The sequence below is a fragment of the Sciurus carolinensis genome, chromosome 10 (genome assembly GCF_902686445.1).
Source record: "Sciurus carolinensis chromosome 10, mSciCar1.2, whole genome shotgun sequence".
Classification (NCBI taxonomy): Eukaryota; Metazoa; Chordata; class Mammalia; order Rodentia; family Sciuridae; genus Sciurus; species Sciurus carolinensis.
The window spans coordinates 45,648,671-45,666,416 of NC_062222.1; positions in this window are offsets into that span (position 1 = coordinate 45,648,671).

The window sequence follows — 17,746 nt, forward strand, 5'->3', positions numbered from 1 at the left end:
TGAAGAGAATCCCAATGGAATGAGGTGGGATGTTAAATAGTGTATTTTATAAGAGTAACTCTGTTGTCCAAGGGAAAAGTATGGAAAATTGTATCTTGTCAATAGGGGGCTTTCGATAGGCAAGTCCCAGTCCCTCTCTTTGCATTCCTTTCATCAGCACTTCCCTCAGGTAGTACAGTGCCACCTCAAATCTCCATGGTCCAACTCTTCACTAACTTCCCTTCTGGCAGAATTTTTCCTCCCTCTCCTAGACAATCTATGTGGCAAAATAATCCCTGTAAATGCATTTTCCAAAGACTAAAGTTAACTGAAGTTATATTCAACCTGCACAGGGAGCCAGAGTAACCATGAACACTCAGGATAGGATTTAGGAACCACTGCAGTCTTCTTCAACATTTCCTTTACTATTTGAACGGCATCATTGAGATGATGCTGAACAAAGCAGGTGCAGGTGGCAAGAGAAACAGGCATGCTTTAATTTCAATACCAGCTTGTACTAAAGTTTAAGAATCAAGTTCAATCAATTCTGAAAATGCAGGTTACCACTATTCACACATTCTTAAAATTCTGGGCTCGTGACTTATGTTTTGTGAATCATTTAACTTACTACTCAGAGATTAAGGTAAATTCTGCTAAGGACTGAAAGTTGACTTAGAGTATGCTCAGGTTCAGTGATCTATATTGAGGAAGAAAAGCTATGTTCCTAAATGCAAGAAAAACATCTTGCAAGTTCTCCCCACAAAAGGAATAGGGGTGCTTCTCCATTTCCAGGTGGGGTTTGCCATATATTCATGTATAACAGAGGTCCAATAATTCTGCTGATGGCTACACAAAGACCCAACTCTAAAAATCTCTGTCAACACCAGAGTTGCAATATGAGCATTTACAATTCTCTGAAAAAAATCAAGTGCATGGAATCAGAACTTGAAGAACTATATTTACAAACCACATGCAAGATGTTGTCGATCAACTTGGAGAGGTTTGACAACCTAACTTTAGTAATTTGAGAGAAATCTTAATAGAGAAGGGAGCTTTTTGAGAAGCCAGAGAGTCCTGAATAAAGTGGGATGGAGTAGATCACCAGATATAAAAGTGCCTGCTGGCTGGCTTGAAGTAAATGAGAATGCAACCTTCGGTGACCCTGATATTCAAGTGAGTTTCGAATTTAAAAAACTGAGCTATATGAATGATTTTCAAAACCAAATTACATTATAGAACCATCTGAGGTTGTCATCACTAATACCAATGGTCGTACTCCAATTTGAAAGACTAAAACCAGACATAGTATACAGGGCAGTTTTCCATGATCATAATGCACATGTTTAAATAATTAGGAAATAAAACAAAATGGTACCTAAGCATGGAGAAAGATCTGTCACTAATTCAGATGACTGACTACATTAGTTGCTAAGACCTAAAGAAGAAAAAAAAATACAAAGCAGAAAAGTAATTGGCTCCTATTAGCCATACTTATAAAATTACAAATGGTAACCACATACACACACACATATAATTTCCAACAAACTGAAGTTCAGCTGTTGGTCTGCTATATTAAAACACAACAAAATAACAGGATTCCCTGAATTCACAATTAGGGGTCATTTCCTTCACCAACTTGTATTGAAGTTAAAGAATCAAGTCCAGTCAATTCTGTAAAGGTAGGTTGCTGCTATTCACACATCCTTAAGATTCTGGGCTCATGGATTATGTTTTGTAAATCAGTTAACTTACTACTCAGAGATTAAGGTAAATTCTGCTAAGGACTAAAAGTTGACTTAGAGCATTAAGAAGGATTAATGTTTAGCTGTGGAGAAGCTGAAGCACTAGGATAGCATGTTTACGCAGTGCTGTAGATCACAATTAATCCAAAATTAGTATAAAAGATCAACAGCAACCCCTTTTGCATGCCAGCTTGGCTTAGCCCTAAAACTCACAACTTATTTTGAGGGCAACCTGTGAACAAAGTTATTCTGCGCCTGTCCTAATAGGTCTAAGGCTTTCAGAACAAAACATGCATTTGAAACATTTAGCTTATGTGCCCCTTGCATTGAGAAAATAAATGCAGTAGTGAACTTTCCAGATGCCTCCCTACATTTTTTCAATGCAACAAATCTAGTAGAGTTGCTGGGTTCTTCCACTGAACAACTCCAAATTTAATTTTCTATCTAATATAAAAGTAATACTATTTTTTTTAAAAAAAGCATTTTTATTCCACTTTGTATTAGTAATTTTATGATAAAAAAACATAACTTTTAGAAATATACAATGCCAGTTAAACATAAATCCATATGAAATTTCTTGACACTTTTCGTATCTTAAATATAACCACTGGAAAGTCTATACAATTTATGTTTGTCAACTTAAAAGTTTATGTGTAGTTTTATTTCAGATATTATGTAAAAATAATTTTAAGAATTCATTTCTCCTGCATGGAAGTACATACTTCTATTAAATAACTGAAAATGTAATTTTTTAAAAAGGGTTTCAGACAGGATTAAAGAAAGTGTGTCTAATTACAAATGTATGTTTTTGTCATCCCTCTCTGTAGTCTTTCATTTACTTTTATAAACCATTTTTTTTAATTTGATGAAAATTTAAACTATTTTTATAGAAGAGCAAATAAACAAATTGTTAACATATAAAATATATTTAATCAAGAACAATTTATTAATTGCTTTTATCTTACTAGTTTTATCAAAGACTATATTAAATATATCAAAATTGTGTTATATCACTCATAGATATAACTATATAACTCATAGAGGTTTTAGTTTTACAGGAAATTTCTCATAAAATTTGTCTCACTTGTGGATGCCCATTCACAAAACTTAGAAAACATAATCTTTGAGGTATATATTGTTACAAATGATACTCAGCTTCACTAGCAATTACTGAGCACCTACTATAAACCAAAGTACATTCTCTTATCTTATCCAAACCTCACAGCCTGTCTGTGGGGTAGTTAATAGTTAGATTTTTCTGTATGTGTTAAGGAAGACCTTGAAATTTGGAAAAGCTAAAAACAAACAAACAAACAAAAAATAAACCCTCCATAAGGACTTTAATCTTCTAAGTGAAACAGTCAAAATATTAACCAGATCTTTTTGTTCCAAAACCTGTTCTTTCTATTAATACATTGTTCTCAAATCCAGGTTATATTACCAAAAGTTTTTAAATTGTTTAAAGTGTTTAAGTTTTTTGACAATACTGAATATTTTCAATGAAAATTATAATTGAACAATGTCAAATTATTAATAAAAATAATAATTTGGAATAACAAAAGTATGCTATAAAGTTATAATTTATCTTGTATTTTATGGATTAAAAATTGGGTTAAATATGTTTAGTGGTTTTTTTTCTTGTTTAGAATTTCAGATTACTTTCAAACATTACAGAGATTGAAAGAATTGTTTTCTTTATTAAGCCTAAATTTAATATCAAGTTTATGAATCTTCAACATGTTGAACTATAAAGCAAGATATAGAAAACTTTCTGGGATAGATTTTGGGAAAGTATAATAGTAATTTGAAAGAAAATGTTAGAGCATCCTTAAGGCAACAAAGCAAAAAAACAAGTAGGTTGAAAATTTAAGCACTTGATAAAGTATATAATCAAATCAGTGGAAAATAATGCTTAGCAAGTAGGTTATTGAATGAAAGTCTTCTCAACATTCAAGCAAAATAAAAGTACAAAGGAAAGGAGGGCCAGCTATAAATATTTAAATAGAAAAACTTTTTGTGTGCTTCCCATTTCCCCACTTTAAAGTAAAAGATGTGCATTCAAGGGCTGAGATTGAAGGAGCTGTATAATTGATACTGCTTGATCAAGGATATTCTTAAGTGAAACTGACATTTTTTTTCTCCCTTTGGCCTCCAGTAAGTACTGGTGAACTAGTCCACTGTAGCACTGTGGCCTTGACTCATGCTAAGGTGCCAGTCATCCCGCCCCAGTGCTCTTGCAACTGTCAACACAGAGAAAAAAGGCAAGTAACATCTTAATATTATTATGAAAATGTTGTTGACCTCACTGACCCTCTGAAAGGACCTTGAGGCCAAACACAAGATGATAAGAAATTGTCTCAAAGAAAAGCAAATGGAGGTTACTCACTGTGCAAGCTGGACCAGTCACTGACCACATTTTTTTATGGAACACCATTTGTACTTAAAGGACAATAGACCAGCTATGGTAAGTCAATCCGGTATGTGATCAATCATAATCTCAGGGTTAAAAAAGGAACACACTGACCCTGTTACTCAAGGAAAACCACTTATGTTGCCAATGACATGTTTCAAGTTTTCCAATAGAAATTAGAATTTCCAAAAACGTATTCACCAAGGTAAGCCTGTCGAGTTCACAGCTTCCCAGTGCTTAAACACTGTTCTGATGAGATGGATGGTCACATCAATAAGAGCGATTTTTTTTTTCGATTGCATAATGAAATATGTCAACTTTTGGAGTCCAGGATTTCCACAAAGAGAAGGCCCTGCTGGCCTTGAGGAAGCACAGTTACGTTGTAAATTATGTGTACACATGTAGGAGGCTACAAGGCCAGAAAGTGGAGGGCAGTCTCTAGCTGTCAGGAGCAACCACTGAGCAATAGCCAGCAGAAAAAAAATGGGGAATTCAGTCAGACAGCCGCAAGGAACTATATTCTGCCAAAAACCAGGGAGTTAGAAGAGAATCTTGAGCCCAAAATTGTGAACATAGCCCTGGCCAAACCTTGATTTAGCTTGGAGACAGCCAAAACTGAAGTCCTAGCTAACCATACTCAGACTCCTGACTCAGATCAGAAATTTCTGTCGTTTTAAAATGCAAATTTTGTGGTCATTTGTTGCACAACACTTAATAACTAAAACATAAGGCTAAGAAGACTTCCTGTGGTTCTAATCAACTTGTTATATAACAATAGTCCTGGCACATAGTAAGAACTCAATAAATCATTGTTGAGGAGAGCTGAAAAGCAGAAAGAATATTTTATTGTTGGATATGGTATACCCAATACTAGAAAAATAAATTTAACTCTTTACACAGACATCTTTACTTTCTATTTAATAAATTACATAATTCATGCATTACTTTTCAGTAACTTAATGCATTGACCTTTGTATTTACATAAGGACTGCAAAGGTAGGCATTATTCTAAAAGGTAATTTATGCAGATATTTGGTTCAACAAAACCAAAATGTGTATACCTTTATTATTTTATTAAAACATCATGTAAAAGTGTATTTTCATAAATAGTAGCAATTCATACTGAATTTAGAAAATTTTCTGCAATGCTATATAAACAGATGAAAATTTTAGTCCAAAAGTCTTGATAAAGCAAGAAACATTAATCGTTTTGCTATTGTAGGAAATTAACTCCAACACATTCATCACTTTCCAAAAAAAAAAAGGCAAAAAATAATAAAAAAGAAGGAAAAAGGAAGAAGGGAGGAAAATGGGGAGTCCAGAGGGAGAAAGCAGTTGACTTCTAACCACAGTTCAGACCTTCTAGCCAAATCTACTTTTAGAGATGATGTGCGGAGATGGAAGTATATTTCCATAATCAGATTTATTTCCTCAAAAAATGTCATCTACATGTGGGAATATGATACACAGTAAAATCCACTATCCTGCATAGTTAATATTTATTAATATAAACAAATAAAAACAAGGTGGTTTATTTAAATTACAATGTAAAAATACTTGCAGGCCACCCTATTTTTTATATTAGTGAAAGCATAAACAAACACATACAGGCTCATGGTTATTTTTGAAGTATAATTTCTATAGATTCCTACACTTACATAGAACTTGCTAAGTTCCAGATAATGTCTTATGTTAACCAACTAATTCTTACATAAAAATTATGAAGCAGTACTATTATCATCCCCATTTTACAAATAAGATGACTGAGGCACAAAGATATTAGATAAATTGCAACAAATCATAACAGCAGCCAGTGGTAGAGCTGAAATTCAAACCCAGACTGTCTAACACTGGAAATCATGCTCTTAGCTACCATCCACAACTATCTATTTTTGATTAAAATATTCCTGGAATTTTAAAACATGATCCCACTTACTTTATTAAATAGATCTGATTTGATAAAAAGAAGGAAGAACACATACCTTGAAAATAGTGTTCTTCTATATTTTTCTTGTGTTAATAACAGAGTTTTATAAATATAATATCCAATAAATTATTAGTTGGCTTAATTTTTTATAATGAGAAAGATATTAATTGAATTTGGTATTATTACTACTGTCACTAAGACAGTCCAGATGTATATGTAATTAAAAGAGACAGTAGAAAGTTTAAGACTGAGAAAAGCTATAAAAATCAGGACAATAATATGGTAATGTTTTTCTCTTTCTTTCTTTCTTCCTGTCTATCTTCAGCAAACAAGTTCTGCTCTGAGACTCTCCTGCCTCTTCAGGAAACTACTCATCCTCAGCAATTACTCTTCCTGGTCATCTCCAGTCCACCATCTCGAAGAGAGTCTTCCCAAACATTATTGAAGTAGCCTCAGATATTTTGGCCCCACAACCTTATGATTTCTTTTTTTTTTTATTTGTTCTTTTTAGATAAACACAACAGTAGAGTGTATTTCGACATATCATACATACATGGAGTATAACTTCCCATTCTTGCAGTTGCACATGATGTGGAGTTACACTGGTCGTGTGTTCATACATGAACATAGAAAAGTTATGTTCCATTCATTCTACTGTCTACTTCCTTCTTCTCTGTCTAATCCAATCTTATGATTTCTAAGGTTATCACCTATCTTCCTCCTTTCTTTCAGTCCAACTTCTGGAAGCACTTTCCATAATCACTATTTCCCTTCCTCACCTGTCATTCAAACCTCAATGTTCTACTTCTTTCCCAACTCCTGGTCCTCCAAGATCTTCAATGACCTCTTATACTAAAGGCAATGGATTGGTGCTTTTTCAGTCTCATCTATTTGATTTATCTGTAGCATCTGAATCCACTGAACACCTTCCTCATTCCTGAAATGTCCTCTCCCCTTGGACTCCATGGAGTCCACATTAATTCCTGTTTTGGAAATTCAACCTTCTCTGCTAGTCTAAATATTAATCTTCCTCCAATTTTCACACACAGATCTTTCTCCCCATTCTACATATTCTTCCAAATGATGAACTGATTCCCAAAGCTTTATCTCTTGAGTTCCATCCCCATATAGCCTGCTGGACATTTGTGAACTCAAAATTAGACTCATCTTCCCCTCAAAACACAAACCTCCTGTCTTCTTCCTTCTCCCTTTTTCTTCCTACTATCTCATTGCATATGAATTATCCAAATCATATGTTTTGAAGTTTGCAAAGCCCCATCTGCTTTCACAACTGACAAACACTTTTCCTACCACCTTCCCCTTTCAACCCCTTTCAACCTCAGTTGAAATTCCCTTCACGTGACTACATTGAGTCAAACATCCTTCACTTACACTTCAGGTACAAACATGCTTGGTGAGTGCCTAATAGGTAATGAAGACTTGAAATTACTTCCACAAGTCCAAAATCAAGGGGTATTTATCAAGCAATAATTCCTTTAATGGTTATTCACTTTCTAATATGAATTAATAAGTGTTAAGTGTTCTCATCTCCATCTTAGAGTTGATCAGTCAGAATCTGAGAAAATCACAATGGTTTACCCAAAATAAAATAGCCAAGAAGTTGCAAAGACCAATCCAGGAAACACCCTTTCTCAATCCTTGGCCTCATATTTTTAAGGAAAAAAACCATAAAGTATTAATCAATACTGATACCCAGGAGAGAAATCTAGGTGCTAGACCTTTCCTATTGTTATAACATTAATATATTAGCTAGATATTTTAGATTGATTGCATGTCAAATAGCTATCTGAGTCTTCAGGAACTAGGGTCATGACAGGTGAGTTTTGATGGAAAAAAACAAAGAGAGAACCTCTCAGGCCAAAGTGGACCAGACCTGAGGAAGGTCCTCTGGTAGCCAAGGCAGTCTTGAGGATGGAGAAAGCAAAGAGTAAGATGAAGTGAAAACAAACAAGTGTGTTGACAGGTTGTTGAGAGTGGGTCTTGGCTCAAGGCAAGGGATTAAAATCATCCTAAACTATTTTGTTCATGAAACTCCTGTCCAGGAAGTGAAAGCATAGTTAACATCGTCTGAATCTAATAGTGTGCCCTGGCAGTGAACCTCAAAACTGCCTCTTTACTGCCTGTCATTCCACTCCTTCTGTTTCAAAACTGACCTATTTCTACACATACTTTGTACTTTTGGCCACATCAACTAAATAAAACTATTTATTAACCATGACCCGTTTTTTCCAACACAACATACCTTTACAAACTTTTTCTAAGTAATATCTCTATGTGACAATATACTAACTTTCCAAAATAGCCTTACTCATCTCTTCTAACCCCAATTATTTGGAAACTCTACACATTTCTCACCATTCCCTCCTCCAAGATCATTAACATAGACAAAACAATTTTTATTATAGTTGTAATTTTTTATCATGATTAAGAAAGGAGCCCTAGAGAAAGGCAATTTTGTCAAGCTCCTTATCCATCCCTGTGTCTGAATATCCTTCTCTGTGAAAGAGGGATAATAAATAACACTACAAACTTCATAGGGTTGTTACAAGGATTAAATAAGATAAGGTACATAAAGCACTTAGTGCAGTGCCTGCCCATAGTAAACTGACTAGAGGTGGTGTTTAGTGGTAGAATAGCAGTAGTAATAACTGTTAAATAGAGGAATTTGAAGTGAGGTAACTCCTGGCTCTCAGCTCTTCAACTTACTAGCTTTATGACCACTGCCAAGTTACTTACTCTACCTGAATCTGGTTTTACTATCTTTAAAATTGTGATAACAGGATGGGAATAAGGAATTAGAAAGATTAAACTAAACTGTATAATGCAGCATAATACCTAGTATATGATAGTCTACAAAAAGTAATTCTAGAGTATTAATAATGATACTAAAGTATTCTCAAGACTAAGAGAACTCACTTGAATAAAAATCACTTGTTTCTACAAATACTTAATGTATTTTGTGCTGCTCTCTGTGAGCAGGGTTCACTTCCAACATGTAACCCATCTAAAGCTGGGCCCTGCTTTCTGCTCACCTCTGTACTCAGTATGCACCATTTTATTGTCCTGGAAGGTGTTGCCCTCTCTATATCATACCCAACTCTCACAGTCAACTCACCCATGTAACTCCTACTCATGACTGAAAAGTCAGTTCCTTAAATGATAGAGAAACTTGGAAGAGATCTTTAAGCTCTGGCTGAGAACTTGATCTCACCTTGACCTTGTCCATGTCCTAGTTTAGGCTAGGCACCCTCCTATGTGTCCTCTTCCCTACTGCACCCTGCATTTCCATTCACTACCAGTCCCATTGTCTGTATTTTTGATTCATGCCTACTTGGCTAAGCTAACAAAGAAACAGAGGGACAGATTCTGAATTGTTCCCTGCTGTAACCCCAGGCATAAGGACAATGCCTATAATAAGGCTTCATATTTATAAAGCAAATATGTAAGTAAAATATAAGGGTTAAGATAAATATAAGAGGTATCCACAAAATATTAGAGAGGTTTAGGGAATGGACACCTGTGACTGTCATGAAAGGAAAAAACAAAAACCATTTAGAAGGTCTTGAATGTTAAGTGGGGCTTGGGCAGGAGGATTTTGAAGAAAGTAGGAAGGATATACGGTAAGAGAGATACGAAGGGGAACAGTCCTCAATATACAACACCCCCTTCCCATTTAGGTTCTGAACAAGTTAAAAATAAAGCAGATAATAAACATGGAAGCCAAAATTTGGACTTTAATATTTAAAGATGCCAAACTGAAAGATGTAGCTCATTTCAAGGTCAAATGTGCCTGCTAATGGAATCCCATAGTTAGGTGGCAACTCCAACTTAGTAGCTCCCAACATAAGAACAGCATAAGGTCCCAACATAAGAACAGCAGATAGGTGGTGTCATGCCCAATCATTGTTTCCCAAAATTATCCATCAGAAAAGTCACTCCCTCTTTATAGAGGCGAGCAAAGGTGGAACAGAAGGAAATCAATAATGTACTGAGGAAAGACTTTCTCCACATGTAAACTGGGAGTCTGGAAAAACATTTTCCCCTAATAAGAATAATCAGAAGGTATGTTGGGAATCCTGGGGTAAAGGATATTTTAAAGGACATAGTAGGGAATGAAAGTGAAAGGATGAGTTGGGGCCTTAGAGAATGCTCCAATTGCTATGATGACATATTTCTAGATAATTTATTAGGCAAGCTGTAGCCACTGAAAACTTTCTAGGAAGAGTATCATGTGATCCAAGCTACTCAGAGTGACAGCATACTGCAATAGTGAAAGAATAGATTTTGGAACTAGTCTGCCTGGGTTCCTAACCTATTTTATTCTCTTTGTGTACTTTTTTAATTTAATTTCTCTATGAAAGAAAAGTTTGCACAGTAGGAAGAGGACTAGCTTTGATTTAGGCAAATCTGCATTTGATTCTCTATTCTGTCACTTATTAGTTCTAAAATCTCATTCCCAGACCACATTTTATCATCATTTTATCAATATTGTTAGGCTGATAATCAATGAGAAAATGTATGTAAAATGCCTAGCAATTAGTAGACACTCAGTTAAAGATTATTTTTATTGTTATTGTGTGGTCTTATAGAATGTTCAGTCATTGAAACTATGCACTACATCTTTTTCATTCTGTATATAATTGTTTTAGGGGACAGAATAACACCACGCCATAGGACATAATAAAAACCAATTTAAGATAAAAAGACAAAGATGGGTCAAAATGCCTGGTGCTTCATAGATGGCTAGTTAAATGGTAGTGCTAGCAACTTCGAAATCTTATGTGTTACCAATTTTAGCTAGTCACTTTTTAGGTTATCTTTAAACAATTGCCTACATAGGTCATAACTCTGAGAGCTAAGAGCTCCACTATATTTATGTATTTAAGAGATCAGATAATTCTGTATATGTTGCCCATGTAGAAATCATTATTTCATAGCATTTTTTTAAAAAAATATATGAAGATTAGTTAAGGTTTTTAGCTTGAGTCTACACCATTTTATAATTCGATATTAAAACAAGGAGACATTTTGCAAGGGGAAAACAGTAGAAAATTGATTCCTCTTTAGACAAAGCTGAAAAACATCTTTTTAGTTGCAGTGAACAGCACAACAGAAACCGCTATAATCATATACAGATGATGGGAATTTGTCTAATGTTTTATGGTGAATCATTGATGAGGCCAGCAGAAGGAAAATTTGTAGAAATAAAATCACCTTGACAGTAGAGTACCAGGGTCAAAAAGCAAAGTAAAGTCAATGTTCTTAGCTTTAATAAAAACAGTATGATCTGTCATCAACACAGCATTTTTACACTCTTGGACAATGCACTCTGAGATCTCCTGCTGGGTTTCATTTGATTTTTACCAAAACCAACAAAGGACAACTTATAGCTGGTGATTCATTGTGACAGGAGAAAGCCATAAAGATACGCGTGTTTAGACCCTTGTAAATAAACAGTCTCCAGTGAGATTTTTCAATACAAAGGATGTTATCCAGGCTGTGGGGGAGCAACTACTAGATTTTTCTAAATTATGAATCTATCTCTAAGAGTAAGAAAAAGCAATTATTTTGTTAAGTCATTGCCACACATCTCAGGCTGTTCTTCAAATGGGCTGAACATAGGCCTTAGGTAAGAAATAAAAATGCAAGCATCCGATGAGACGGAACAATGCCATGTAGTCTCCATAACAATACCGCCAGATAGCAAAGCCAAACAAACAGAATAATTAATAATTAAACACAAAGATTAAAAGAGATTGTCACTAGGGTTCTACCCTAGGAAATGGTGCAAACTCTTAACAAAAAGCTCACATGATTCATCTACAGTCAATTTTCCTAGTCGAACAAGGTAAGATACAAAACCAGAAATCTTTTTAACTGAACATCATCTTTTATTTTTTTTTTAAAGTTCCAACCAAACCAAACTAGTAAAAACTGATAACATATTATTTCCAAGTATTACCCCATCACATCATTTTGTGTCACCTTGAAATGTTTATTCTCTTATTTTTTAAAGTAGGTACTAAAATTTTAAACATTTACACTGATTTCTATGATCAGATGTATTGTTTATAAACTGATATGTAATAGCTGTCAAATATTCAAAATCCAGGATCTCATGTAAGTTCAAATAAATGACCAGAAAATATATTTATTTGGGAAATAATATTAATATGAAATGCCCTGTGACTACTGTGATTTTTTAGCATTCAGTAGAACTACAATAATAAAAATAATAATATCCATTTTAGAAATTAGATCATAGCACATTCTGAGGTTACGTTTTTAAAGTTGTGGTCCTCAGTAAAATAATGAAAAGAGAAAATTTGATAAGAAAAAAAATCAATATTTGAAACTCTTGGTTTTATAACCATAACTAAATGATATTGTGTTTGTGTCTCTTTCATTCCATTATTTCTCATTAGCAAGAGAATGCAGAAGCATTATTTCTGCAACCACATTTGCTTTGGAAATAATTATACACAATATACTAAAATAGAATCTTATCCTAATGTCATTGGCATTAATAAAAGACATATGGCTTTTTAAAATGAGATGCTGCACTATGCTTCCCCCAATATGAATAGTGTTTTTACCCACTGAGAAAGTGACTCTTTCCTGGTCAAGTTTCAAGTGCACCAACTTGAGTAATGTAGCACATATCCCCTCCCTCTCGCTTGCAAAAAGATTCCGGTGTTCTATTTTGAATTGCCTTAGTTCTACCTTTAAGATGATTAAAGATATAATTATATTGTCTTAAGATTTTTTTTTTTCTTTTTGGTTTCATTTTTCAGAGAGAAGTAATGATGAGATAATAAAACAGACAATTTCAAAAGCAAACTGATGTCACTTCATCTGGTTAATGTGAAAGGGCTTTTTCCCCTAGCACATCAGAAAGTAATTTACTTAAAGGAGAGATAGTTATGATAAAACTCAATTTAAACAATGTGGTTTAAGACTTGATAAGATTTAGAAGACCTTGCTATTTATATTAAAATCTAAATTCTCAGTTCAGTTAAACTTCCATATCTTTACAATATCTTACAAGAGCTATAGGACAATGTCATTTTAGAGGAGTCACTAAAATATTTCGGAACACTCATTTTTAAATGTTAAAATGCCTAAACCTTAAAAAATTAACATGAAAAATCCTGGAACCTGTGAGGGTTCTCTGACTTTTTCATTGTGGACAGCTCTTCCATATTCCAAGCCATCTCTTAGATCTCTCAGAACCCTGTTGCCTCACCTTGTGACAAGCGTCTTGAGATCACTACCCAACGCTGCACATTGACCTTTATCTGCCTACAGTCCCCTTTTCTTCCAGTCTACTCAATCCCAAATCAAATCTTCCAAAACTATCACTTCCATTATGCCCTGCATCCTCTTGAGGAGTCCTTAATTATTGTTCATTTTTGCACACACAGACACACACACAGACACACACACACACACACACTCACACACACATACACAAAGTGGCAGTCCCAGTGTTGTGGAAGAGCAGCATTGACACTGGTGAGCTGTGTGGCTGGCCTCTGGGTTTAATGCTCACTATCGCCAAGCAGGCCAGCTTCTTACATGGCTTCACAGGGGACAGATTTATCCCCTTCTCTGGCCATGTGCTTTCTCTTGTTGAAATGCTTTCCCCTTTTTACTTCCTAATTTAGTCTCAAAGTTCCACCTTTTCCTTGAAGAAAGGTTCTAACCAACATAGTTTTATTTATTCCTTTGTATTCCTTCCATAATAAAAGTCAATAATGATACTATTAGGGCTACCAAAATATTTACTGAGTTCTTCCTATGCAAAGACACCATGCTAGGCTTTTATATCTTAAATAATATGTCATGTAATTCTCATGAAAATCCTTATGAATGACTTGAAGCATCAAGAGTTTAAATTTCCTCTTACCATTGGATGAAAGGCAGCATAGGATTTGCAAACACACGTCTGACTCCAAAGCCATAGTTCTTAAAACAAATACCAAATATTATCCTCATCTATTTCTTTTGTATATATCACAAGGCCCTAAGTTCCTTGAGGGCAAAGATTTTAGAGATCTTCAACAAAAACTCTATTGACTGCTGAGAACTGTATGCAGACTTACTCAAATATGTTGCTGAGCATATCTGAACCTTCTGCTGTTCCATCACCTTCTGTATCATCTAGCCATTGTTAGCAGTTCACTGAATTACTATGATCAAAAAGATAAAGGGGTCAAAATTTAAAACCAAATGTATTATTATGACTTTGACCTAGAAGAGTATAAAATAGGAGGAAGTGAATAAGTGAAGATGAAAGAGCTACACAAATACAAGACATTCCTTTGTGGTTATTAAAATTCTACTGAACAACAACAAAGTGAATGGAGTAACTAGAGTTATGTTTTTAAAAAAGGTTTCACTAAAGAGGAAAGTTTTAGCAGAACATATATATGTGCCTTTAAGCTTTATGAAGGCTTTTTCAAGTTCATGTCCAGTTAAATACAGTGTCAAGAGTAATATTCAAACGCACTACAGGTCAATGGGGATGCTAATGACACCATACCTGGCCACCCAGACCCTATTTGATCACCCTGTGCCTTGTGTGTGCCAGGTCCAGTGCTAAGGGGGACAAAGAGATAGGGACAGGCTTAACCTGCACTCACATGCAATCAACAGCAATATAGCTGTTCAGTCCATACCACCAGCTGAAGCCTCACTTTTCACAAAAATACAAACAGTAACCCAAGTTGGAAGTGTTTTCTTTTTTCTCTGAAATCTTCTAGAATGTTCTTAAGGTTTACCTCACTTTGCATTTTTGTTTACAGGCACAGACTTTGGAACTAGGATACTGGATTTGAATCTAGTTGTTGTACTTATAAGCTCTGTGACTTTGGGCAAGTTACCTAATCTCTCTGTGGCTCATGAAGTCAATAATAGTACTTCATATGGTTCTTGTGAGGATTAAATGAACTAAGGCATGTAAAGCACTCAGAACATTCCAGGTACACAGTAAAAGCTCCTTACCTATTAGCTGTTATGGTTAGTACCAATTTCCACCACCACCACCATCATCTGGCATCCATTGTGTATATCCTTGCCCATTAGCTATTTTTACATGTGTTTAAAGAAAATTCAGAGTCCTTTTTCTATGTGCATAGAGAGACTGACATTGTGTCCTTTACAATTAATATTATTCATTGAAACCATGGCATACAGACACTTCATCCTATGATCAAATGCAGAAAAATTATTCCTCTTTTCTTTTTCTTTTTTTTTTTTTTTAAGAGATAACAGAAGGATCTCATTCTTTTTTCCTGCAAGAACACTGATTTAAGTCTCAAGAGACTATTTCTTTCTTATCAAAATCATAGTATGGTGCCCATTAACTCTGAAGGCAGTTTGGCCAATAAATTCTAAAAGATCATACCTTAAGATGGACTCAATTTTGAGAAACAGGCCAACAGCTTGATAAATACAATGCTACCAGTAAAAACGCAAAGAATATTCTCTATAAACATTAAGGCAAGATGTGAGAGAAAGGATCTTAGATAAATCATTTCAAATATAGAGTCAATTGCTTTGCTTTCAATCCCCTTGAAAGGAAAAACGATTATGCTTTTTAGCTGTCAGAACAAAACTCCAGGGTAATTCATAAGGCATTATATTAACACATATAAAACAAAATGAAAAACAGCTTCTCAGTATGACCTTACACTTGAACAAAATCTGGAGCAAGTGTATTGGAGGCCAGATTAATACCCAGTTTACCAGGCAAATAAATTCCACAGTGAGTCACTCTCCAGCTTCTTTATTCTGCCTATGAGGAAATTACAACCCTAGTTTTAAATAGAGCAAAAATATTTTAAAACAAAATAGGGGCAGCTACTCAAAACAGAATCACCACTTTTTTCTTTATTAGGTTTAGAATATTTTTTCAAGACTTTGGAAAAGAAATAAGTCAAGAAAGATTTACCAACTTCACAAAAGGTTGAAAATGCACTTACTAAAAAGAATATAAAATAGCATAGTGCCATTTCTGTTACCTGCTTGTATTTTAAGTACAGTATATTGAACAATATCGTACACAAAAAGGAAGTGTATTTACTACAGAGGAGACAGTTGGCTGGGGCTCTTCAAAAGCAGATATTTCAAAGTTTACTTTCACATGGGTTTTCACTTTTTGACCTGCTCTTGACCTGGGTAATTCTTGCAGACCAGTGAGTTTAACAAGGCCTGGGATCTATTAAAAGAGTGGTAGCCTGCCTTTTACTGAGTAGCACGCTGATGGTTTAAAGTAAATGTTATGGTTTGTCACAGGAACCAATTTGGTTACCGTTTGTTCTTCCTGCCCCTGACTGCTGATATTTTTGCAAGTGTTTTCCATTCTTTAAATTCTATAAAGAAATCTGCATGCTGTTATTTTAAACTTCAGTATCTCTCTCTGTCTCTCTCTCTGTCTCTCTCTCTCTCTCTCTCTCTCTCTCTCTCTCTCTCAGTGATTCATATTTTAAAAAACTTGGCTGCCGTGCACCCAGGGTTTCCTTTCATATTCTTTGGTAGAACTTGAACTCAGGAACCAACATGAACATGAAACCTGTTATCTTTTGAACACTAAATAATTATTGTCACTCTCTGATTTGACTAGAATTTTAAAGCTGGTTAATACATTCATTGATCTGTGTGTTTGGAAGAAAAAACAATATGAAATATGTATCAATTCCAAAGTAAAATAAATAATGTTTAAATGTACATATATATGTATATATAAATAAGTAATATGTACTCTAAAGGATTGCTATGAGGAGTAAAGGAAATAATATACATAATATTAATGATCTACATGGGAGGAGGCTCGAGAAATTTCTTGCTAAATAGCACTCATTCAAGGACTAATGAAACATAAAATTGATTTTTACTACTTTTTTTTATTATCAACACAGGACCAATTTGAAAGGTAGAATTAATAAAATAACAAAAGAAAATCAAGCATTCATTAGTTGTCTCAAATTTGCCAAAGAACATAAGCTGGTTTTGACATGAATATAGAGGGAAATTAAACCAGGCCTTGGATGAGTCTTTTTCCCTTTGTACAGTATTAGGGACAAAGATTCTATGTATTGCACAAATCCTCTAACTCGTGTCTTTTGGATGTTTTATTTTCCTTTTCCTCAGAACAAAGATCGACTGATTCTGTATACCAGTGCTTCCAAGTGTTATTAAAAATAAAAATTACCCATTTTTGTTTTTTAACTGGGAATTGAACTCAGGTATGTCCTAGCACTGAGCCACACCTCCAACCCTTTATATTTTGAGACAGAGTCTCACTAAGCTGCTAAGGCTAGACTCAAATTTGAGATCTTCCTGTCTCAGCCTCCCAAATAGCTGGGATTACAGGTGTGCACCAACACAGTTAGCAATTACTAATATTTTTTAAATATTAACATTGCTGTAGATTTATAAAGTTTTAATTATTGTGAAAATGTCCCATTTTTATTCTGACTAAAGAAAGAGGGAGGTGAGAAGGGAATCAAGAGGCAATTATGTTACACTACTGATGTACCAACGGATGCATAGTTAATAATTAACATTTGTATTATTTAAACTAAAATGCTTTATAGTGCTGAGGCTATGCTGTTGCAAGCATTTGTATCTCTACTAGATAACTAAATATTAACTAGTACTTAG